Source organism: Sinocyclocheilus rhinocerous, unplaced genomic scaffold (assembly GCF_001515625.1).
Source record: "Sinocyclocheilus rhinocerous isolate Xijiao unplaced genomic scaffold, SAMN03320098_v1.1 scaffold681, whole genome shotgun sequence".
Classification (NCBI taxonomy): Eukaryota; Metazoa; Chordata; class Actinopteri; order Cypriniformes; family Cyprinidae; genus Sinocyclocheilus; species Sinocyclocheilus rhinocerous.
This window is the reverse complement of record NW_015641029.1, coordinates 1265294-1274135: the sequence shown is the minus strand read 5'-3', so window position 1 is coordinate 1274135 and position 8842 is coordinate 1265294. Positions and strand designations below refer to the sequence as shown.

Here is an 8842-nt window from a genome sequence, read left to right as displayed (position 1 = left end):
GTCTCGTCTAGAGCAAAGGCTCAGTTACAGTGCTCACAGATCTGTCAGTCAGACATCTGTGGATCCTGTGCTCTGTCAGGGCCTGTCTGTTTCACTTTACCTCAGGGCACACACACACACACACACACACACACACGTCTTCTACCAACTGTCCCTTGAGGATATATTTAATACGTTTCATTCATGTTTATCTAATACTTTGTCCCTCTTTTTCTGTAACAAACACACTCCATCTTGAGGAAGCACAGAAGAAGAACTTGAACTCAATAAAGAATTTAGAATTTAAAGGTTTTAGATGTGTAGAGTGGGCACTGATAAGGTTATAAATGCAGACTTTGCACCCTCTCGAAGTATGTTGACTCTACACAGCCTCACCCTGCTTTATGGCCTACCCACAATGCATCATGTGCCCAGGTTTTATAATGTTGCTAATGATTTAAAAGATAATATCTGATGGTGCTATTTTACATCTCAAGGTTGTATTTTCAGCGAGTGGGGATAAACTTCGGAAATGTTTCCTTGTGAATTAATGTGTGTACACTAGCATTGTGAGCACAGACTGTTGTAGACAGTTGAGGGATCCATCCAACTGGTTTGCCACCCCTTTGTGTGTGTGTGTGTGTGTGTGTGTGTTTGTTTATTTTGTGTGGCTATTAAGGATTCTTCTGATCAGCCAACCGCCTCAAACAAAAATTGTTTTGCCTCTTAAGCACACCATCATTTCCTGTTTATGCACGTCCCCCGTCGCTCTTCCCTCATTGCCCTCCCTCATTCCACCCCCATGTTTAGTAGTTACAGCTAAATGTGTAACAAGTGACCATCATCATATGACATCTTGCTGACTCTGCAGAAAAATATAATCGGGTAGTTGATAAATAACATGTCCATGAACTTTGTTTTCAAACCAATATGTGGGCTATAAAGGAAAGTGTTGCTTTTTAGCATAATTTAAAAGGGTTAGTGAGGGTTTTTTTCTGTCCCAAAAATACAGTAATACTGTCAGGGTCACATGGTCCTTCAGAAATCTGATTTAGTGCTCAAGAAATGCACTTTATTATTATTAAAGTTGAAATCAGCTGAAAAGTTGTGCTGCTTAATATTTCAGTGGAAACCATGATTCCCTTTTTTCAGGGTTCTTTGATGAATACAGAGTGCAGCATTAATTTGAAACAGAAATGACATTATAAATGTCTTTTTAGATCAGTTTAATGTATCCGTGTTGAATAAAAGTTTTAATTTCTTTCAAAAATAAATAAATAAACAAACAAACTTACAGTCCCCAAACTTTTGAATGGCAGTGTACAATCACACATTTGAAATTATCCAGCCATGGCTTCCTGTTTCACAGAAATATAAATATGATCAAAGAAGGCTGTGAAAATTAATCTGCATTGTTAATCCTTTTGATCTTTTATTTACAAAATTCACAAAAATCTAACCTTTCGTTGGATAATAAGAATTTAAAATGGGGGGAAATATCATTATGAAATAAATGTTTTTCTCTAATACACATTGGTGTGGCCAATGTGTATTAAAGAAAAACATTTATTTCATAATGATATTTCCCCCCATTTTAAATTCTTATTATCCAACGAAAGGTTAGATTTTTGTGAATTTTGTAAATAAAAGATCAAAAGGATTAACAATGCAGATTAATTTTCACAGCCCTCTTTGATCATATTTACCAAGGGTGCCGATATTTTTGGCCATGACTGTATTTATTTTTCTTTTTTTCTTTTTATATGGCCAGTCTTGGTTGTCTCAGTTTCTATATACTGTTTCACTCCAGCACGCACTCCCTTCTGCGAATCAATGATTTCCACCTTATCAAAGTAACTAAAGCAACATAAAACACACTGTAACGTGTAAGTACCTGTTTCTTAGGAACAGGAATGAGAAGATTTCACAGTCCTTTCCCGGTTTGAATGTGCATGAGGGCCGCTGATCTTCAAACTGTTTGTCTTGAAATGTTTTTGAATGCAGGAATTCAGGAAATTGATTTCAGGTTAGACTGAATAGTTTTCAATCAGTTGCCACCTATAATGAACTTTTGCTCAGTCAATGGACAACCTCATTCACAGCTCACAGCACGCAGTCACGCTCCCGCACAGACGTCTCGTTTGCTCCCAGAAAAAACGGGAGAGAAGGGTTCTTGGGTGTGACAAGGAAAAGGAAGGAAGAAAGAAAGAAATATAGGAGAGAGGTGTAGGAGGGGGCACCTTTGCTCTGCCCCACCCCTCACATGCACTGAGTAAACACTCTTTTACCAACTGCACCTCCAATCACACACTCTGCTTCTCTACCCCACAGACTGTGTGTGAGAGCGAGAGAGAGAAGAGGCTAGCCGCTGACGCCAGACAGACAGAAGGCCTGAGTGTGTGTGTGTGACTGTGAGTGAAACACACACCAGCTACACTGCCACTCGGACACACATTCATTCACCTGAAAAGGCAGGTAACCTGTGTTTCTTCATTGTGTGACTGTGACTGCTGGGATTCTGAAGTATGTGTGTTTTTTCTGCTTGTTTAGTTCTGGCTGAGGCTTTATTTAAATGATTGGTGTTTACTTGTGTGTTCTTTTTGAGTGGCAATGTTGTAATGACCTTTTATGACCTTCAGGGGAACTGAAAAAATGAAAACGATACATTTGTTTGCTGTATGGTAAGGATTTTGAAATATAAATGTACTGTTGAAATATAAATAGCATCTTAGGTAATTTGACTAGCAGCATTGTGTGTTTATGCAAGTGAGCGTAAAATAGAGTAAAATGTAATTGTGCGTCACAGTTCGCTGCGTTGGTTGTTGGTCTTTGGACTCGACTTCTTCAGCCTTATGTTTGCTGTTAGGGTGGGCCCAGACCTGTGCGTGTTACTGTTATCAGAAAGGTTCCTGTATTTCTCCAGTCAGTGGCAGATATCTCGATTCTCCGTGTGCAGATTTCTCACCGAAAAATCATCAGGTGAAAGTGATGAGACATCAGTGATGTGCTTACTTGAGGCCTTTTTTGAGCAAATCATCAGCTGTGTGTGTCTGTATCAGCAGATTGTGTTTGATCAGGCCTCGTCACATTGTGTTGCAGTAAGTAGATTAACTTCAGGAGTGAAGAGTTCAGACTGCAAGATAAGAAACCTCAAGATGTCATCAGCATTTGTGGTTCATCCCAATGCTCTAATGTGTGCAGTGTAGTTATGGTAAAAAGAATTGAAGTGCTTTAGGTTATGGGAAGATGTGTTCATTTGTGATTTGTCCACTCGATATGTGTGTGTGTGTATGCAAAAATGCTTAATATGTGATGTTGTGTTTGATTGTGTGTGTATACACTTAACCTTAATCATTTTTAGTTTTTTACTTCCTTTTTCCTTGTTTGTTATTGATTGTTAGCTGTGTTAACTAAAACTACTGAAATTTAAATATCTGAAATAACTGAAATAAAATATATTAGGTTTACTTTAAACTTTAACTTTTAAACTTAAAACTTTAAAAAATAAAAAAAAACTAGAAATGTACCCTTAGTAACTAATTGAAATAAAATACGTTTAGCAGTGTTAACTAAAAATAAAACTGATAAACATTGTTTTCACTGATTGAAATAAAGCGGAAATAAAATAAAACGTAAATATTAGGTAAAAATTTTTTTTAAACTTTTAAAAGTGAAAATTAGAAATGTTGCCTTACTAATTGAAATATAAAAAGTTTAAGTAGAAGTACTAACTAAAACTGAAATAAAATAAATTAAAGCTGAATAGAGATAAAAACCACAAAATTACAAAACAAAAATTATGAATAAAAACAAATTCTAAATATTAATGAATACTATAAGAGTATATAATAATACTAAAATAACACTGATTGTTTGAGTTATTTAATGCCTGTTTTTGTCATGAGAACAAAATCATTGTGTGTGTTTTATATGAATGACTGGATAAATGTTTTACTGTAGCATGTTTTCATAGAGAATTGAAACTAAGGATTACAGGAATTGAGAATGGTGTTGTGGGTATGATGGTCACCATGTCCACACGTCTCTCACTCTGTCTGACATTGTTTGACGCCAGTGTTCTGTTTTAAGAAACCGTAATGTGTTCTTTACGTAATATCGTAAATTCATCTCCTGTGATCCAGACGTTCATCTGCAATGCACATAGCATATTTATAGGACCATATACATACCTTTCAATACTGAGTTTTTCTTGTAACTCTGATAGTTCTCCGTGCTGATTCTTTTTAGATCTTTCTCACCACTGAATACAAGGATTTTTTTACGTCATGAAAACTTAAGATCTAATTTTTGTTCTTGACAGCTTTCAAGTGATTCACTCATATATTTTCACATTTCTTCACTTTCAGTATTCATATCGATTGTTGTTGACAAACAGATGATGCATTAGCTCGCTGTTTGGATCACATCATTACACAGAGTTCCAGTGAACAGTCAGTGAGAATAAAATGTATCTGCTAAAGTAAGTCTATGCTCACATATTTGTGTTGGACAACATTTGGCCACTTTGGCCTATAACTATAACTGCTAGGCTGATTAACAGAAGTTGTAGTTCCCTCTTGTGTCACTTTCAAAATCAACCAGCAGCTTTTTCACTGGATAATCTGTTTAAAATGAAAGCTGAATTTCATGAACTTTAAGGTGAGACACTGCAGGTGAATAGGGTAAAAAATCGCCTTACTTACCCAGCTGATTGATTACATTGGTAATTGCAAACATTTTTTGTATTACAAGTTTTCTAAAATGTTAGGTTTAGATTTAATGAAATCTTTATTTAATTAAATATGCGCTAATTTGCATAAATGTCTTGTACAAAAATCTAAACACTGGATGATGTCAGTTTCAAAATTCTTGTTTAATTTTTTTTGACATATTAGAGTCAAACGTTTTTATTACGTAGCCTTTAAAAATATGTATTGTAATTGAAATCTATTGACACAAATAGATAAAGTGCTATAAAAGAAACACTTAACAGTGTATTTTGGATGTTTTCTTTCCACTTGTCTGAAAAAACACTTTATGAAAAACCAAAAAGCCCAAAATCTCAAACTTGACAGGTGCATGAAAAAGTAGTGTTTTTGCCTGCAGTGTCTCCCCTTAAGTAAATATTGTGTAAATTATCCATTTAATTTCTGTAGTTGTTTTCTTTCGCTATCATTAAAGCATATTATCTGCATCTATTGCCATTCTGTTGTGCTAAACTCTAGATACTGACCATTGGCAACCGAAAAATTCGATATAGAATATAGAGAGTGTGTTAAATTAAAAAGAATTGTGGAGCCTCGTTTAGAGAAACTTAATGTTAATGATCTGCTTGATTATGAAGTGTCACAAAGGTCAACGTTTGTCAGAGACGAGGTTTAATAATTATAGGACACCATTATAGAGTTTTTGCTTAGTCACTAAGAACACAAAGGTTCTGCACTTTTCGGTTCATCATGTGAGTGTTTTTTTTATTTTTTTAAATGAGCGGTTTTAAGAGTCTCTTCAGCAATAAACATTAACTCACCAGATTATCTGTTGGCCATGGCAACAAACTTTGACTCTTAACGCACTGGTCACCTTGTATGGATGCTGAGTGTAAAAGGAGTTAATCTAAACCTTGCTGACACACCAACATTCAGACACAGTAAAAAACACACAAACACTCTCTCACCCATGTCTTTTAGCCACCTTTTACCCCTGAGAGTCTTTAATGACACTCCAGCAGAGCTTTTGTGCATATGTGAGGGCTTTTCTTCGCTCTCTTGGTTGCTCTATAATGTGTATATCGTTTGAAGAGTCCTTGACATGACTAAAGAGATGCCCAATATCTACACATAAACAGAAAGACAGACACAAATGGGTCAATGATATGATGTGCTCATCTGACTCATCTATTAATTTATTCAAAAATACATAAAAATGCAAGGCATGCATGCAGTAACTTAAATATGCATCTTTTATGATAACCATGTTTTTAATCCCTTAACTAAAAATTATTTTGATATTTTTGTGGGCATAAAGTCAAAAACGTCTGGTGAAACAACTGTCCTGATAGCATTAAGAAATCTTTTGTTAAAATCATATACAAAAACTGCTACACTGGTTATTAATATTTAAACATGCAAAAAACATGGAGAAAATTATATATATATTAGTTAACTCCTTAACTAAAAAAGAATTTGATGTTTTGGGGGCATAAAGTCAAAAATGACTTTTGCATACTTTTTATTATTTCATAGGGGAAATTATGTATTTACAAAAACTGCTACACTGCTTATTAATATTTGAAAAACTTTTGTCTGTTAAATCAAAGTTGTCTGCTGTGACCAACATGCAGTGAACATACAACAGGAAATTACATATACAATTTATTTTATAAAACAGCAAATTATATATAATTTCTAAATTATAGATAAAAACACTGCAGATATTTTTTTATAAAGCAAATTTAGTTCAGGTTGTAAAATTTGATGTGGTGCAATTTCCCAAAAATGCATAATATTTACGAATTTGTAAAGAAACATTTTAACTTGAAAAACATTTTTAAAAACTTTTTAGGAAGTCATTATTTAGATGTGTACACTTATGTATTTAAGGTGTAAGAAAAATGTTACTTTGCACTTGATTGCACAAGTTTTTAATATGGTTATCAAATTGAAACTTTTCTTTAAAAAATTTAAACTTTTTCAAAACTTGGCAAATGTGTTTCAAACTAGAATTTTTAAAAAAAAATTTTTTTACCTTTTTCTTTATCATGGACACTCTTATTTGTTACTGACTCAAATGCCTCTTCATTATCTGTTGTGAGAGAGTGTATATTTGCACTTTTAAGGATGTATCTTGCAACCAGGCCAAAATCACAACCTCGTTGTTAATTCACACCATAGCCGCATAACAGCAATACTACAATCTTTTCAAACTGGAGTATAAACACATGTATGGTTATTACACGTAAACAAAAACAAAAAAAAAAGGATTAAAATCTCAGTGAATGATTTTCTCTAAGTTATTTCCTTCACACTTTTTCCCATCATGCAAAATGTCAGTGCTGATCCATTTTCCAAGCCACAGTGACCCTGCTCTGTACAGCATGTGTGTGTGTTTGCTGTCAGTACAGCACTCTGGGAGGCCAGCGTGTGTATTGTTCTACCCTTCTACATTTCACTCTTTTCTTTTACTGAGATCGAAGGAGTTTCACCCAAGAGATAATAATTGATCTGTCGGGTTACAAAAGCCTTGTGTGTGTTCCTGTGTACCTGTGTGTGTGAGTTTATATGTGCTGATTGTCAAATATTGTCCTGTGTGTTAAAGAAGTCAAAGATCAGATACTTCTGTCAATCAGTATCTTATATAATATAAAACCATTGTGATCGCACACACAAAACCTCACACTTTCCAAGAATGATCCTCCTTCATTAACACACTTCATTCCATAAACTCATTTATTTCTACCACTTGTTATTTAGTAACAAGCGATTTATTTAATAACTTGAGTCCAAATTAACACACACTCTTGGAAGACATTATGGAATATATGAAATCAACTATATTTTATATCCTTGGCTCATTCTCAAATTAGCAATTAACAATAACAACAAGAACAGTCTTTGCTGTATTTATTGATATTTGTTAATTCTAGTTAACTTAATACAAATATAACTGTTCATTGTTAATTAATGTTAGCTCAGGTCCATTAAATAATATTAACAGATACATCTTTTGATTTTAATAATGTATTAGTACACTGAAAATTCTAACGTGCAGTTTCGATTATCTTATTTAATTATTACTTATGATGAAGGTTAAATAGTAAAAATATGAATTCAATTTAAAAACAGTGTTATATTGTTCTTTAATACTAAATACATCTCAAATACTATTATTCTCAAGATGGGTTTAATCTTCCGTTTTAAGCTACGGAGACTTAAAAACTGTGCAATCGGTTTCCACATTTTCTTCAAGTAAATTTAACATATTTTTGTAGTAACTCGTATAAGGCATTTAACACAAGTTTGAATTTCTCAAATGTTGAAATTAACATTAACTAAGATTGTAATATGTTTTATAAATGTAGTTAACTAATGTAAACAAATGCAATATTTATTGCTAAGTGTTAAAATGTTGTGTTTTGCATTATTTTGTTTGAAAAATGTTAGAATATTTTAAGATTTTCAGAAAAGAGTTTATGTGAGAATTTGTCTATTTTGTTGAAATGAGTTGCACTCTTTGTGTGTGTGTGTGTGTGTAGCTAGTGATTTGTGCTGGTTAATCATCCACCTGCTGCTGCCTCAGGTTTCCTTGCACCAAGAACACACGCACACATACTTATAAAGGTCAACCATTGCCAGGCAGGTACAATGAGATATGGAACCTGATGTTGGCTGGAAAATGAATAATCTTTTTCTGCCCTCTCGATCGTGCATTTTCTCTGTCTTGCCACTGATTTTCACTTCCTGCTGTTTTCTGTAGGCTATATCTGTACGGAACAAGGAAACTTCCAAAACATCTCACTTCCAGAAACACATGAGGGCCTAAAAAATGCTTTTCAAGTCTTTGTTATCCCCAGTGATTTACCTTAAAATGATTGACTGTTAATATTAATTACATTTATTACAAGAATTTTTTATTAATTATATGTCAGGATCATGGACTGTCTGTGTTATGTTTTGCCCCTGTTTCTGTTCCCTTATTTGGTCATGTTTTGTTAATTAGCTTTGATTAGTCATCCCATACACCTGTGTTTCCCCAATCATCCCCTGTATTTAAGTCCTAGTCTGTGCAGTCTGTCTCTGTCGGTTCTACTCGTTATGTTCATGTGTTTCCTGCCGTTCCCAGTGTTGGATGTACCCTGTGTTTCTTG

General features: G+C 34.0%; 1 protein-coding gene and 1 long non-coding RNA gene across 7 annotated transcripts in view; one reads left to right on the top strand and one right to left on the bottom strand.

The window, feature by feature from the left end:
- Positions 1-1866, bottom strand: part of LOC107754152 (uncharacterized) — a 16377-nt gene extending 14511 nt beyond the window's left edge. The window contains exon 1 of the long non-coding RNA XR_001641549.1: positions 1856-1866. This is a non-coding gene — a long non-coding RNA (uncharacterized LOC107754152). The remainder of the gene's footprint in view (positions 1-1855) is intronic.
- LOC107754149 (RNA-binding protein 47-like) overlaps positions 1-8842 on the top strand; it is a 31151-nt gene that overhangs the window by 8070 nt on the left and 14239 nt on the right. For 3 of the 6 annotated variants that reach the window (XM_016570499.1, XM_016570498.1, XM_016570490.1), the window contains exon 3: positions 2311-2450. The exons of 1 other annotated variant lie outside the window; for it this stretch is intronic. The gene's annotated coding sequence lies outside the window, so the exon portion shown is untranslated. Of the gene's footprint in view, positions 1-2104; positions 2455-8842 lie in introns of those variants that run through there. 2 more of the 6 variants (XM_016570492.1, XM_016570493.1) reach the window with 2 other exon arrangements.